The sequence below is a fragment of the Heptranchias perlo genome, unplaced genomic scaffold (assembly GCF_035084215.1).
Source record: "Heptranchias perlo isolate sHepPer1 unplaced genomic scaffold, sHepPer1.hap1 HAP1_SCAFFOLD_240, whole genome shotgun sequence".
Lineage (NCBI taxonomy): Eukaryota > Metazoa > Chordata > Chondrichthyes > Hexanchiformes > Hexanchidae > Heptranchias > Heptranchias perlo.
Window position 1 is genome coordinate 208,784 of NW_027139252.1, and position 16,346 is coordinate 225,129.

The window sequence follows — 16,346 nt, forward strand, 5'->3', positions numbered from 1 at the left end:
AGTGCACTGGGGGCTGCATTTCCTTCACTGTGTTGGACTTCACCTGATGGTCATCAGGCAGAGCTGGTGACAGCCGCTCCACCCTGACCCCGCTGCACCTTGAACCTCATAGGATCTTACAGCACAGGAGGAGGCCGTTCGGCCCATCGTGCCTGTGCCGGCTCTTTGAAACAGCTCTCCAATTGGTCCCACTCCCCCCTGCTCTTTCCCCGCGGTCCTGCAGATTTCTCCCCTTCAAATATTTGTCCAGTTCCCTTTTGAAAGTTATTACTCAATCTGCCTCCACCGCCCTTTCAGGCCGCGCATTCCAGATCAGAACAACTCGCTGCGTAAAGAGAGAATTCTCCTCCTCTCCCATCTGGATCTTTCGAAAATTACAGTAAATCTGTGTCCTCTGATCGAACCCTGCTCCCCTCTAACCCTCGCCCCCCCCCTCGACTCCCCCACGGGCCTGCCCCTCGATCCCCGGCCTACCCCTCAATCCCCCCCCAGGCCTGGCCCCTCGCCCCCCCACCTTAGGCTAACATTCTGCGGGCCGCGATTATCCCCGCTATCAAACCTCGCATCATCCGAGGGCCCCCGGTGGTCCTGCTCCCCCTGGGTGAGGCCACAGCAGCTCGACTAGTTATTTAAGGCAGGGCCGTGTCCTTGTGACAGTCAGTCCAGAATAGTTTCAGTGAGCAAAATGGGGTTCACTTTTCCCCTCTGTGTTGATCCACCAGCACCAAGTTAAATGGCTGCATCAAACACTCTGTGAGAATGTGATGTGAGGGTTCGGGACTGTTTTGACAATGAATCCGGGTGGGTAATTTGGGGCCTGTATCTGACATTGGAGACTCCAGTTTGATCAGTGCCCGTTCACAGTCTGTCCAACACCCTGATTTAAATGTGCTGCTCGTGTGAAGGTTGCCAGTCGGACCTGCTGTGTGATGCCCATCTTGACCAGGGGCTTTACGTGCTTTTAATAAGTTCTCTGCAGCGAGCAAGTGCAGCTCTCCCCGTGTCTTTCAACACCGCATGGCGTGGGCCCACTGCAGGCCCAGGGGAGGTGCGGAGCCCGAGCAGTTCGACCCTCGGAGGTTCGAGGCAGGGACAGAGTGAAACTTGGACCGTTTGGGCGGATCAAACTTCGAAAACTCGCCTCTCCTCCTCCTGCTCCCTGCGTGAGTGGCGAGAGACTGCGGCCTCTCCCTGTCCCTGTCTAAACCATTCCAGTCTTTGGGAATCTTTACAAACTCATTCCAAGAATAAAATTAATTTTCAACTGAAAGCTGGAGTCGGGAGTGTGTTGTGTCAGAACAGGACTCGGACAGCCCGGGCAGCTCACCCAGCCCCTGCCGGGTAGGTGGGGACAGGGCTCGGACAGCCCGGGCAGCTCACCCGGCTCCTGCCGGGTAGGTGGGGACAGGGCTCGGACAGCCCGGGCAGCTCACCCGGCCCCTGCCGGGTAGGTGGGGACAGGGCTCGGACAGCCCGGGCAGCTCACCCGGCCCCCGCCGGGTAGGTGGGGACAGGGCTCGGACAGCCCGGGCAGCTCACCCGGCTCCTGCCGGGTAGGTGGGGACAGGGCTCGGACAGCCCGGGCAGCTCACCCGGCCCCTGCCGGGTAGGTGGGGACAGGGCTCGGACAGCCCGGGCAGCTCACCCGGCCCCTGCCGGGTAGGTGGGGACAGGGCTCGGACAGCCCGGGCAGCTCACCCGGCCCCCGCCGGGTAGGTGGGGACAGGGCTCGGACAGCCCGGGCAGCTCACCCAGCCCCTGCCGGGTAGGTGGGGACAGGGCTCGGACAGCCCGGGCAGCTCACCCGGCCCCTGCCGGGTAGGTGAGGGAGGGGAGCGGGGTTGGGGGGGAGCGGGGGGTCCTGGGCTCCCGGCACATTTCCCTTCTCCCTGAGGCCTCTCCTTGGGCCTGGGGCAGGAGGCTCGATGCCTTTCACATCCTCGCATGCTGCAGCAACAGCGACAAGTTTCCCGGGGGCCGCTGGGCTGCTGCTCGCCGGTGGAATTTCCATCAGGGGCCGGGGCCCACCGTGACTAATGGCCGCTGACCCAGGAAACTGGGTAATGACCATGGTGCGGTCAGGGGGCGATGGGCAGAATTCCCGCCCTCACCCTGTTGCCGGAAAGTCCAGGCATTGTGTCCACCGGTGACATCTCCATCCCCTGTGCTAGTAACCTGGTATTCTGATTTTGGACGCCTTATAACCGCCAGGGAAAGCACAGTGCCTCCTCCTCAGCGTGGGCAACGCAGGTCTAACTGGTGCCCAGGCCTGGCACCAGTGACCTGATAGAAGCTGTTCGACCTCACGGCCCAGGAAAGGTCGGGAGAGAAAGGCAAAAGGGTCAAATTTTCTTCCCTTTCTACAAGAAACGGTGTCTCGGAGAAATTATTTTAGAAAAACAAAACGGTTTATTGTTTCAAGGCACAATCTCTGTTCCTTGCGAGTCCAGGCCTGGTTTATTCCTGTCGAACCTTTACAGCCTCCGCTGCTCTTAAATTAAAGTGGCTGCTTTTTGAATTAACAGTTAATTCAAATTGATATCATTTCTTAATTCCCACCACCGGATAATTGAGCAGAAGTCAACTGTGAACTAACAGGAGGTGAGTGAGGACCCTGGGGATGAAAGAACTTTCAGGGGAATGTGAGACACAAAGAAACTCATTTTAATAATGTGTATTTTCAAGGGTGTAATTGCATTCGAGAGGGTGCAGGGGAGATTTACGAGGATGTTGCCAGGACTGGATAATTTTAGCTATGAAGAAAGATTGGATAGGCTGGGATTGTTCTCTTTGAAACAGAAGAGGCTGAGGATTGATTTAATTGAGGTGTACAAATTTATGTGTGGCCGAGATAGGCTGGATAGGAAGGACCGATTTCCCTGAGCAGAGAGGTCAATAAACAAGGGGCAGGGCATAGATTTAAAGTGATTGGTAGAAGGATTATTGAGGAACTGAGGAAAACATTTTTCACCCAGAGGCTGGTAGGTGTCTGGAACTCACTGCCTGAAAGGGTGGTAGAGGCAGAAACCCTCAACTCATTTAAAAGGCACCCGGATATACACCTGAAGAGCCGTGACCGACAAGGCTATGGACCAAGTGCTGGAAACTGGGATTAGGCTGGGTGGCTCATTTTCGGCTGGCGCGGACACAATGGACTGAATGGCCTCCTTCTGTGCTGTAAATTTTCTATGATTCTATGATTCTAATTAACAGTAAGCAGGGTAGTTCAGGGATCATGAGAACACTACTGAAGAAAAGTAACTGCTGGGAACCAAGCAATGTGTCCTTGTAAACCACAGATTAGGGAAGTTCCAGCTCCAGTGACAGAGATGGATCACAACAGGGTATAAAAGTGAGGGGCAACTGATGTAAGGGGCAGTTGGGACTGGAGACACCGGAGATCAAGCTCAGGGAGTCCGTGGATCCATCCAGAGGGCTGATCTCGTCTACACGGGGGATTTGCATGTTTAGTCTGGTATGGTAGAGGAAAGAGAATTTACTCATATATTTCTTAATGAGGTATTAAAGTTGCTGACTCTCAGACTTGTTAATTAATAAGACAATGCATTATTCAGAACCTTCCATCCCTAAGTCTCTCTGCTGCTCTACTTTTAAACTTTCACCATTTAGTTTACATTTCATCTCATTTTTCTTCCTCTCAAAATGCATCACGTCACATTTCTCTGCATTAAATTTCACCTGGTCCATTTACGAACCTGTGGACGTCACGATGAAGTCTCTGACTCCTCTTCACAGTTCCCCACGCTGCCAATTTTGGAGTCATCTAGAAATTTTCACCTTGTGTCCCACATACCCAAGCTCAGATCATTCTCTATATTGTGGTTAGTAATGGTCCCAACACTGACCCTGGGGGACACCACTGTTTACATCCCTCCAGTCTGGAGAACATCCATTAACCACTACTCTCTGTTTTCTGCCCTTTACACAACTTCCTTTCCACACTGCCTCATTCCTTTTAATACGGTAAGTACTAATTTTATCAACAAGCCTCCTGTCCGGCATCTTACCAAAAACCCTTTCACAATCAATGTACACAACATCCACTACATTCACTTTATCAGTAGACTTGAGTTATCTCAAATGATTCATTTTTGCCTTTGATAATTAATATGTTTTTCTAACAAATGTTGAAATGTTTGCTCCACCTCATCTGGTTTGATCTGTTTCAAGACGCAACAGAAAGGTCGAGTTGTCTCCTGGAGTTTAAGATAAATTAGGTTTTAAATATTATGTTTCAGACGATGAGGGACATCTGGGCTTAGACCCGCCCATTCTGTGCCTCAACTCCCGCCCCTCACACACTCCGACTTGTTGGAGGACCAACTCACCCTCTCACCCTTCCTGTCGATTTCCGCTCCTCCGATTGGTCCGGAACTCTCCTTAATCACCAGGGCGGGATTGGTGGTGAAACTGACATCCTGAGGTGCAGTTCGAAAATAAACATTAATTGAACCCGTCAGTTGCAACATTTAATAAAACGAAATTAATAAAAGTTACCGTAAAAAATATTTCCTGATTTCACCAAAATGGGGGAGCGTTTGCGCAGTGTGTTTGTGCCGGTTTAAATGGCACGAAGGGCTGGGGTTTCAGTTTATTTTATTATCTTTGGTCCAAACGCGCTCTTCCTGCTTCAAATGTCTTTGTTTTTCGGCCTGATATTAAGATCATCAATGGCGGCTGCATCACCCAGCATGCAGCGCGGTTCAGATTGTGCCCTATCCGAATCAGTGGAGCCCAGTGCGCAGGCGCCGTAGTGACTCACTTCCGGGCAGTGTGTCCTGAGCATGCGCGGCCAGTCGAGGCTGCGGGAGGAGCGCGTTCGGTGCAGGTCAGAGGATCGGAGCAAGAGGCTCAATAAACCCCGGGGCCCGGGTCCGGGCTCAGGCCCAGGCTCAGGCTTTACAAACCCCGAGTGCGGCCCCAGACCCGAATATAAAACAGTGAACATTATCCCCCCCTCACTACCCGCCGGGAAATGAAGGGGAAATGGGGATCGGTCAGGGAGCGTCTGTAAATGAAGGAGAAATGGTGATCGGTCAGGGAGCGTCTGTCAATGAAGGGGAAATGGGGATCGGTCAGGGAGCGTCTGTAAATGAAGGAGAAATGGGGATCGGTCAGGGAGCGTCTGTAAATGAAGGAGAAATGGGGATCGGTCAGGGAGCGTCTGTAAATGAAGGAGAAATGGTGATCGGTCAGGGAGCGTCTGTAAATGAAGGAGAAATGTAGGTCGGTCAGGGAGCGTCTGTAAATGAAGGAGAAATGGTGATCGGTCAGGGAGCGTCTGCAAATGAAGGAGAAATGGTGATCGGTCAGGGAGTGTCTGTAAATGAAGGAGAAATGGTGATCGGTCAGGGACCGTCTGCAAATGAAGGAGAAATGGTGATCGGTCAGGGAGAGTCTGTAAATGAAGGAGAAATGGTGATCTCTACATCTTCAGTCATCCAGGGAGCTCGAGCTTTGGATGCCGTTCCTTTCCTCCTCGTGGGAATCTGTCTACTCTGTACCCAAACCCACTCCTCCTTGAAGGCCTCCCACTGTTCAATTACTGTTCTGCCTGCCAATTTATTGATTCCAATCCACCTGGACAAGATCCCTTTTTAACTCACAGGAATTAGCCCTCCTCCAGTTAAGAATTTTCACATTTGACTGTCCCCTGTCCTTTTCCATAACTGTTCTAAACCGAATGAGATTATGATCACTGCTGCCCCAATGAAATATGCTCCACCTGCCCCACTTCATTCTCCACACCGAGCCCACTGCTGTACTCACACTCTCACACACTCACTCTCTCACATTCCTCTCTCACCCTTTCACTCATGGTTTAGGGCCACTGAAAGATGATGCGATGGGTTTGGATTTCAGCACAGGGAGGAGGGAGAGTGTGTGGGACGGGGATTTACAGCTTTGAGGAATGAGAGAGGAAATAATGTTCCATAGAAAGTAGAGTTGTCTGATCTGAATTTCTATCCTGTACTTACAGTGATAACTTTTATAAACTCCTTTTACAGGGGAGGATTTGCAGAGGGAAACTCAAACCAAAGATCACGTCAAGATCTGACAGAGTCACTCGATTCATCAGGACCTGAATATCATCGGCCTTTGAATGTGGAAGGAGAAATGTTTGTCTGTTCTATCCATGGGAGAAGGTTTCAAACATCAGTGTGAGTGGAAAAATGAGACACACACACCCGAGTGAGAGTGTTCCAGTGCACTGTCTGTGGAAAGAGCTTTAACCAGTTACACAGCCAGAAAAAACATCGCACCATTCACAGTGGGGAGACACCGTACACGTGTTCTGTGTGTGGACGAGGCTTCAACTGATCGTCCAACCTGGAGAGACACAAGGACACCCGGACCACGGAGAAACCGTGGAAATGTGGGGATTGTGGGAAGGGATTCAATTACCCGTCACAGCTGGAAACTCATCGACGCCGTCACACTGGGGAGAGGCCGTTCACCTGCTCCGTGTGTGGGAAGGGATTCACTCAGTCATCCGGCCTTCTGACACACCAGCGAGTTCACACTGATGAGAGACCTATTAAATGTTCTGACTGTGAGAAGAGGTTTAAATGCAAAAGTATTCTGCTGAAACACCAACGCACTCACACTGGGGAGAGGCCGTTCTCCTGCTCCATGTGTGGGAAGGGATTCACTCGGTCATCACACCTTCTGTCACACCAGCGAGTTCACTCTGATGAGAGACCTTTTAAATGTTCTGACTGTGAGAAGAGGTTTAAAAGCAAAAGTATTCTGCTGACACACCAACGCACTCACACTGGGGAGAGGCCGTTCACCTGCTCTGCTTGTGGGAATGGATTCACTTGGGCATCCAACCTGCTGAGACACCAACGCACTCACACTGGGGAGAGGCCGTTCTCCTGCTCTGTGTGTGGGAAGAGATTCATTCAGTCATCCAACCTGCTGAGACACCAGCGAGTTCACATTGGGGAGAGGCCGTTCTCCTGCTCCGTGTGTAAGAAGAGATTCACTCGGTCATCCCTCCTTCTGTCACACCAGCGAGTTCACACTGAGAGACCTTTAAATGTTCTGACTGTGGGAAGAGATTTAAAATCAGAAACAAACTGCTGAGACATCGATGCACTCACACTGGGGAGAGACTTTTCACCTGCTCCGTGTGTGGGAAGAGATTCACTCGATCATCCCATCTTCTGAAACATTAATACAGTCACTAATGTATCCAATCTGGCATTCAAGAGAAACAGACTTCCCCAGAGAGGCGTTAGAATGTTCAACTCACCACCACAAGGAGTAGTTAAGGCGAATAGAATGGATGCATTTACGGGGAAGCTGGATAAGCACATAGAGGAGAAGGGAATATTAGAGTTTACTCATAGGGTTAGATGAAGAGGGGTTGGAGGAGGCTCGTCTGCAGCATAAACACCGGTATAGTCTGGTTGGGCCGAATTGCCTGTTTCTGTGATGTACATTCGATGTAATTCTATGTAAGCTCCATCTGACACAGTTTTACCAACTCACTGAATCTATCAATTTCCCTTTGTAACTTTATGCTCCCATCTACACTACTCACTGCGCCTCCTAACTCGATGTCAGCGACAAACGTGAGTGTTCGGCTCTCTATTCCTTCATCTCCCTCATTTATACATATCGGAAAAAGCTGATGCTCCAGAACTAATCACATCCGGCCAATTTGAGTACATCCCTTATTATCCCGGGCCTCTGCCTCCCACCTTCTAACCAACTCCCGACCCATTTCAATAGGTTGCCTTAAATTCCACGCACTCTCATTTTTGTTGACAGTCTCTTATGTGGTCCCTTATTGGATGCCTTTGGAAGTCAATGTCCATCTAACACCCAGAGACACTCCATTATCGAGCACGTTAGTTACACCTTCAAAAAGTTCAACGAGCTTTGTTAGACTTGACTTCCCCTTTACAAATCCATGCTGGCTCTCTCTGATTACTCCATATTTATCCAAGTGCTCAGTCATTCTTTCCCCAATAACGGATACTGGTAACTTCCCCACAACAGGCGTCAGACTGATAGGCCTAGAATTTCCAACTTTATCTCTCCGACCCATCCGAAATAATGGAGTGACATTGACAATGTTTCAATTGAAGCAACAATTCCTGAATCAAGAGAGTTTTGATCGATCATGAGTAAGCATGTACAAGTTCCTTACCTATTCCTCTTATTCCCCTGGGATGGTAAACATCAGGTCCTGGAGATTTGACAATCTTCAATCTCATTATTTTCTCCATTGCCATTATTTTATTTACACTGAATCCCCTTGATTTATTTACAGTTTTCCTCGTGTCTCTGCTATGTTCGCCTCATCCTTTTCTATGAAGACCGATGCAAAGTAAATATTTAGCAACTCTGCCATTTCCTGATTTTCAATTACAATATCACCTCCATCTGTCTTTAAGGGTCCCACATTACTCTTAGTCACCCTTCTTTCTCTTAATATACCTGTAAATACCTTAATTGTTGTCGTTATTTTCCCTCACAAGTTTTTGCTCCTTTTCCCTTTTTGGACCTCTTCGGTTTTTTCGTTTCAGCACCACAATAAACAAGACTTCGCTGTAAAGTTCAGCTCAATAGTTCTCCAATGTCAGAGCGAGAATTGTCTGAACCCCGAATTTATTTAATGTAACAAACACAAGCACACTTAATCATCCGTGTATCAACACACTGATGGATACACAAAGATAAACACAGCGAGAAATGCAGGCAGTATCAGGATGCACAGGTAAACGGACAAGGGAAACAGACAAAGATAAAACGGTCTGTGCCTCGAACAGACAGTAACGTGTCGCTGATCGATATTAGTGAGACGAGGTGGGGAACAGGTGCTGTGAATTGGTGCTGTGGTTTAGATGGTTTAAGCATCTGTCTTGTGAACAGGCAATCCTGGGTTCAACTCCCAACAGTGCTTTGTGTCGCTTATTATTTTTACCTAATTTGTGGAATTCAGCGACAAAGTCACACTTTGGAATTGGTATTTGTTGAGGTTTGAGGAGGAAACTGATATCAGAATGACTGTTCAAAAACACCATTTCATCGCACAGACAGACCTCTCACAGAATGTGTCTGTAACACTTTAATTTAAGGACACGTTCTTGTTTCTGGGCTCGTCGGGGTCAGGGTATAATTCACGATTTATGTCATCGAGGAGCGAATGGTTGTCTCCTCGACCTCCGGATAGCAGTGATAAAGTTCGAGGATACACAGAAGCGGACAGGGTGGTCGGGGTCTGGAACTCACTGTCTGAAAGGGTGGTCGAGGCAGAAAACCTCAACTCATTTCAAAAGTACATGGATGTGCATTTGAAGTGCCGTAACCTACAGGGCTACGGACCAAGCCCTGGAAAGTGGGATTAAGCTGGATCGCTCTTTTTCGGCCGTCACAGACACGATGGGCCGAATGGCTTCCTTCTGTGCTGTAGCTCTCTCTGATTCTATGATTCCGTGTGTGGGAAGGGATTCACTCAGTCATCACACGTGCTGAGACAACAGGAAGTTCAAAAGTGACTGCAGGGGTTGGATTCTGCTGTTAATCCCATCCAGGACTGAACCATGTTCATTCTGACAGTTGGGGTTTGTTTCTGCTGATGTTAATAACCCCTATAACTGGGCTGGAGTTTAATATTCTGGATATCTGTTAAATAAATCAGCTTTGTTTTAAACACCTTGTTGTAGATTTTGGTCTTTCCCACCTGAGTGTTTAGCATCACCTGACTGGAGCTCAGAAAGGACAATCTGGGGGGAGGATCGTCCGGTGGGAACAGAACTTCAGCCTGGACACAGTCCTTCAGGGCCACACTGAGAGGGGCAAACGGCACTTTGGTCTTTCTCGTCTCTCTTCACTGACAGAAAAGTCACCGTGAGGCATCCAGTCTAAAAATGACCGTGGTAATTATTCTATGAAGATTTAACCTGTTTGTGTGACAGTCCTGAGTCTACCATTTAAGGCTGGTGTTAACTCATTTAAAATAAACCCGTTTAAAATAAATGGGTTATGAATTGTGATTTCCGTGAAGCCAATGTTCCATTCCTTTATATGATTCATGTGCCTGCTCTCCGACAACAGGGTAAATGGTGGAATATCAGCCCTGCTCAGCCGGCAATGATCACGGTACATTTTCTTGCAGACAAAACACACATTGAAACCCTGGAACTTTGAGGCGATGAATCCTGAGGGAAAATGAAATTAGGGCTCGAACCATCAAACTTTCACACCAACCGATAGCACCACCGAGACAGGTGAAGAATTCACCCACTGAACCAGTAACTCACTGAGCTCAACTTTTTGATTGCAGTGACCAATAGAACAGTTGTCTCCATCCAGTCCAAAATGAATGGTTGAAACTTGCAGGAGTGAAAATCCAACGAGCCGGTCTTCACTCTTAAACCAGCAACTGTGAAGTTAAGAGAAACGTGCCGGAGAAATACTCGATTTCAGCGCGGTGACACTGGGCCAGAGTAAAGCTCAGTTAATATGAGTGGCGAGAGGGTGGATTTGGAATTCCTGAGCGACCGCACTGCGCATTTTCCAGATCTGCTTGGAGCACCAATCCCTTCAATTCATCACTTACAGGGACAATTCGATTCTCGGTTTCTTTTCCCTGAGTTTGGTGAAATTTTTAAAAATTGAAAGCGACCAATATCAAAGCGAACCTCGTCACCGACATGCTCACAGATACAGAGCGGCCTCACTCTGCTTCAGTGAGTTGAAAGCCCAGAGCGGTTTCAAGGTCGAATGCAATTGTAAGCAAAGCTCGTTCAATGAAAGTGCAGGTCATTGAGGTGCCTTTAAAGTCCTGATTGTTTGAACTGAATTTCTTCCGAAAGCGCTTGAGATTCAGGTGGAGTGATTTGGGGACTTCCTTTCCCTCTTTGCAAAAGTTTGAACCGCAGATCAAGATCAAAAGTCCCGGGCTAAATTAGGGATTCGCCGGGATATGAACCTCGCATCGAGAATTATACCCCGACCTCAATGAGCCCAGAAACAAGAACGTGTCGTCACATTTACGTGTCACGGTCACATTCTAAACTGGTTTGTCCTGTGCTGTACATTTCTGTCTAAATATTACAGATAAGCAGAGCACTTGAGCTGTCACAGCTGTGACTTTGACTTTTCTCCCTCTCCTCTCGATCTCCCCGGCAACTGCCACTAACCACAATCTTCTCTCACACTTCATCATCAGGAAGTTCCGAACCTCGGTTTTCAAATGAAATAACGCCCATCTCTCCAATCACCGACAGCCCAGAGAGAGTTTCATAATTTCAGCTCCCACTTTGCCCAAATCCTCCTTAAAGTACCATGAAAATAATTGTCCTTAAGTCACTAATAATATAATTAAGAACTTTTATTGTCTGGGGTTTTGTTTCAGATTCCACGGCTTTTAAAGGTCACTGCTGATGTTTAACGAATCGCCTCTTGGTTGGAGGTTTCTGTGTGGGAAAGATCAGGAAGCGATAATTGAGAGACCGAGAATGAAGCTGTTTGATGGGAGCACTGGGGACACAGACCGTGCACGGCTCCAGTGGCGCAATCGGTCAGCGCGCGTTATTTCTACAATAATTATACACTCGAGAAATGCTGGGGTTGTGAGCTCCAGCGCCATCTAAAGTAGTTGAACCTTCTAAACATTTTGACTGGAGTTCAAGGTACAACCAGTTCCATAACACATCGACTTCTTCATGTCCCCATGTGGGCACTGAGACTCCTCGGGCCTCCCGTCTTGCAATAGCAGGCGAGAGTTTATTTGTTTATAGGAGGGAGAGGGGGCGATTGGCGAGAGCTGAAATGGTAAAGCGGCCGGCACGACATCTTTAAATCTAAAGAACCAAACACACAATTCTTCTTTCCGTGAAGCAGGGATTCATCGGTTTGAAGTGTCGTGTAGGGAAAATTCGGGAGGCAAATCTGCTGCCTGGTGTCACGGTGTAACGGGTGAAATTATTCAGCTTTCAATTGTTGATCGGCTGAAATGTCGAGAGGCCTTTTCCAGCTCCCGTGTGGAACAAGTTCAGCTTTTGAACCATTGGGTAAAGTGTATTTTTTAATTGCTGCTAACGAATGACAAGAAATTTTGTACAAACAAGTAGAATTGTAAACTCACGAGTTCACTGTCCATGTTTCTTACATCATGTTCAACAGAAACAAGGATTCTCCTCAACACGTTGCTGAAAGACCAAAGCTTACTTTCCCACCCAGTTTTGTATCGTCAGCAAACTTGGATACATTACACTCGGTCCCTTCATCTCAGTCATTAATATGGATTGTAAATAGCTGAGGCCCAAGCACTGATCTTCACGCACCCCACTAGTTACAACCTGCCAACCCCAAAATGACCTCTTTATTCCGACTTCCTGTTTTCTCTACGTCATCAAATCCCCAATCCATGCTAATATATTACCCAGAATCCCATGAACCCTAATCTTGTTCAACAAACTTTTGTGTGGCACCTTATCGAATACCTTTTGAAAATCCAAATATTCTACATCCACTGGTTCTCCCTTATCTACCCTGCTATCAACACCCTCAAAACCTCAAATAGATTTGTCAAACACGATTTCCCTTTCATAAAACCATGTTGCATGTGCCTAATCATATTATGATTTTCTAAGTGCCCTGTTACCACGTCCCTAGTAATAGATTCTCGCAATTTCCCTACTACTATTGTCAGGCTAAAGGTTCTGTAGTTCCCTCTTTTCTCTCTCCCTCCTTTCTTGAATAACGGGGTTACATTTGGTACCTTGTAATCCATGTTGACCTTTCTGGAATCATGGGAACTCTGGAAGATAAAACCAATGCATCCACTTTCTCTGCAGCCACCTCTTTTTAAACCTGAGGATGTCGGCCATCAGGTCCAATGAATTTGTCAGCTTTTAGTCCCATTAATTCCTCCAGTACTTTTTCTTTACTAATCTTAATTGCTTTAGGTTCCTGTACATTTCCAGCACCCTGTACATTTGGAGCATCACTTCACTGCTTTAATGCACCATCCCCCGAGACATAAAAGCCAATATTCCGTTTGCCTTCTGGATTACCTGCTGCACCTGTATGTTGAATTGTGTCTTTCTTGCACGAGGAAACCCAGATCCCTCCGTGCTGCAGCATTTTGTAGTATTTCTCCATTCAAATAAAAAAGCAAAATATTGTTTTCCTCCCAAAGTGAATGACTTCACATTTTCCCACATTATATTCCATCTGCCAATTTTTTGCCCATTCGCTTAACCTGTCAATATCCCTTCGCAGACACGTTGTGTCCTCATTGCAACTTGCTTTTCCACCTATCTTTGTACCATCAGCAAATCTGGCCACAAGACACTCTGTTCCTCCATCCAAGTCATTGATATATATTGTAAATAATTGAGGCCACAGTACTGATCCCTGCAACACCCCACGATTTATATGAAATGCCTATAAATTTCCGCTCCTCCTATTGGTCCGGAACTCTCCTTAATAGCCAGGCGGGATTAATGGTGAGACTGGCGGTCCCGAGGTGCATTTGGAAAATAAACATTAATTGAACCCTTCAGTTGCAACATTTAATAAAACGAAATTAATAAAAGTCACTGAAAATTTTTTTTCTGGAGTTCACCAAATTCGGGGTGGAGGGGGGGGGGGCTTCAATGCTGTGTGTTTGTGCCGGTTTTAATGGCTCGAAGCGCTGGGATTTCAGTTTATTTTATTATCCTTGGTCCAAACGCGCTCTCCCTGCTTCCAATGTCTTTGCTTTTCGGCCGGACAGTAAGATCATCAATGGCGGCTGCATCACCCAGCATGCAGCGCGGTTCAGATTGTGCCCTATCTGAATCAGTGGAGCCCAGCACGCAGGCGCGGTAGTGACTCATTTCCGGTCAGTGTGTCCTGAGCATGCGCGGCCAGTCGAGGCTGCGGGAGGAGCGCGTTCGGTGCAGGTCAGAGGATCGGAGCAAGAGGCTCAATAAACCCCGGGGCCCGGGTCCGGGCTCAGGCCCAGGCTCAGGCTTTACAAACCCCGAGTGCGGCCCCAGACCCGAATATAAAACAGTGAACATTATCCCCCCCTCACTACCCGCCGGGAAATGAAGGGGAAATGGGGATCGGTCAGGGAGCGTCTGTAAATGAAGGAGAAATGGGGATCGGTCAGGGAGCGTCTGTAAATGAAGGGGAAATGGTGATCGGTCAGGGAGTGTCTGTAAATGAAGGAGAAATGGGGATCGGACAGGGAGCATCTGTAAATAAAGGAGAAATGGTGATCGGTCAGGGACCGTCTGTAAATGAAGGAGAAATGGCGATCGGTCGGGGAGCGTCTGTAAATGAAGGAGAAATGGTGATCGGTCAGGGAGCGTCTGTAAATGAAGGAGAAATGGTGATCAGTCAGGGAGCGTCTGTAAATGAAAGAGATATAGTGATCGGTCAGGGAGCGTTTGTAAATGAAGGGGAAATGGTTATCGGTCAGGGAGCGTCTGTAAATGAAGGAGAAATGGTGATCGGTCAGGGAGCGTCTGTAAATGAAGGAGAAATAGTGGTCAGTCAGGGAGTGTCTGTAAATGAAGAAGAAATGGTGATCGGTCAGGGAGCGTCTGTAAATGAAGGAGAAATAGTGGTCGGTCAGGGCGTGTCTGTAAATGAAGGAGAAATAGTGATCAGTCAGGGAGCATCTGTAAATGAAGGAGAAATGGTGATCTGTCAGGGAGCGTCTGCAATTGAAGGAGAAATGGTGATCGGTCAGGGAGCGTCTGTAAATGAAGGAGAAATAATGGTCGGTCAGGGAGCATCTGTAAATGAAGGAGAAATAGTGATCAGTCAGGGAGCATCTGTAATTGAAGGAGAAATGGAGATCGGTTAGGGAGCGTCTGCAATTGAAGGAGAAATGGAGATCGGTCAGGGAGTGTCTGTAATTGAAGAACTGGCGATCGGTCAGGGAGCATCTGGAAATGACGGAGAAATGTGATTGGTCAGGGAGCATCTGTAAATGAAGCAGAAATGGTGATTGGTCAGGGAACGTCTTTAAATGAAGGAGAAACGGTAATCGGTCAGGGAATGTCTGTAAATTAAGGAGAAATGATGATCGGTCAGTGATCGTCTGTAAATGAAGGAGAAATGGTGATCTCTATATCTTTATTCATCCGAGCTCGAGCTTTGGATGCTGTTCCTTTCCTTCTCGTTGGAATCTGTCTACTCTGTACCCAAACCAACTCCTCCTTGAAGGCCTCCCACTGTTCAATTACTGTTCTGCCTGCCAATTTTTGATTCCAATCCACACAGAAAAGATCCTTTTTTAACTCACTGGAATTAGCCCTCCTCCAGTTAAGAATTTTCACATTTGACTGTTCCTTGTCCTTTTCCATAACTATTCTAAACCTAATGAGATTATGATCACTGCTGCCCCACTGAAACATGCTCCACCTGCCCCACTTCATTCTCCACACCGAGCCCACTGCTGTACTCACACTCTCTCACACTCACTCTCTCACACTCACTCCCTCACATTCACTCTTTCATACTCACTCACATTCACACACATTCACTCTCACATTCACTATCTCACACTCTCTCACATTCACTCTCTCACTCACTCACATTCACTCACATTCACTCTCACATTCACTCTCTCACACTCACTCTCTCACACTCTCTCTCACATTCACACTCTCACTCACTCTCACTCTCACATTCACTCTCTCACATTCACTCTCTCACATTCACTCTCTCACACTCACTCTCTCACATTCACTCTCTCACCCTTTCACTCTCTCAACCTTTCACTCATGGTTTAGGGCCACTGAAAGATGATGCAATAGGTTTGGATTGCAACAGAGGGAGGAGGGAGATTGTGTGGGACGGGGATTTACAGCTTTGAGGCACAAGAGAGGAAAGAAGGTTTTGTAGAAACTAGAATTGTCTGTTCTGAATTTCTATCCTGTACTTACAGTGATGACTTTTATAAACTCCTTTATAGGGTATTAGAAGTGGAGGATTTGCAGAGGGAAACTCAAACCAAACAGCACGTCAAGATCTGACAGAGTCACTCGATTCATCAGGACCTGAATATCATTGGCCTTTGAATGTGGAAGGAGAAATGTTTGTCTGTTCTATCTGTGGGAGAAGATTTCAAACATCAGTGTGAGTGGGAAAGCACCGAGACACACACACCCGAGTGAGAGTGTTCCAGTGCACTGACTGTGGAAAGAGCTTTAACCAGTTACACAGCCTGAGAAAACATCACTCCATTCACAGCGGGGAGAAACCGTACACGTGTTCTGTGTGTGGACGAGGCTTCAACTGATCGTCCAACCTGGAGAGACACAAGGACACCCGGACCACGGAGAAACCGTGGAAATGTGGGG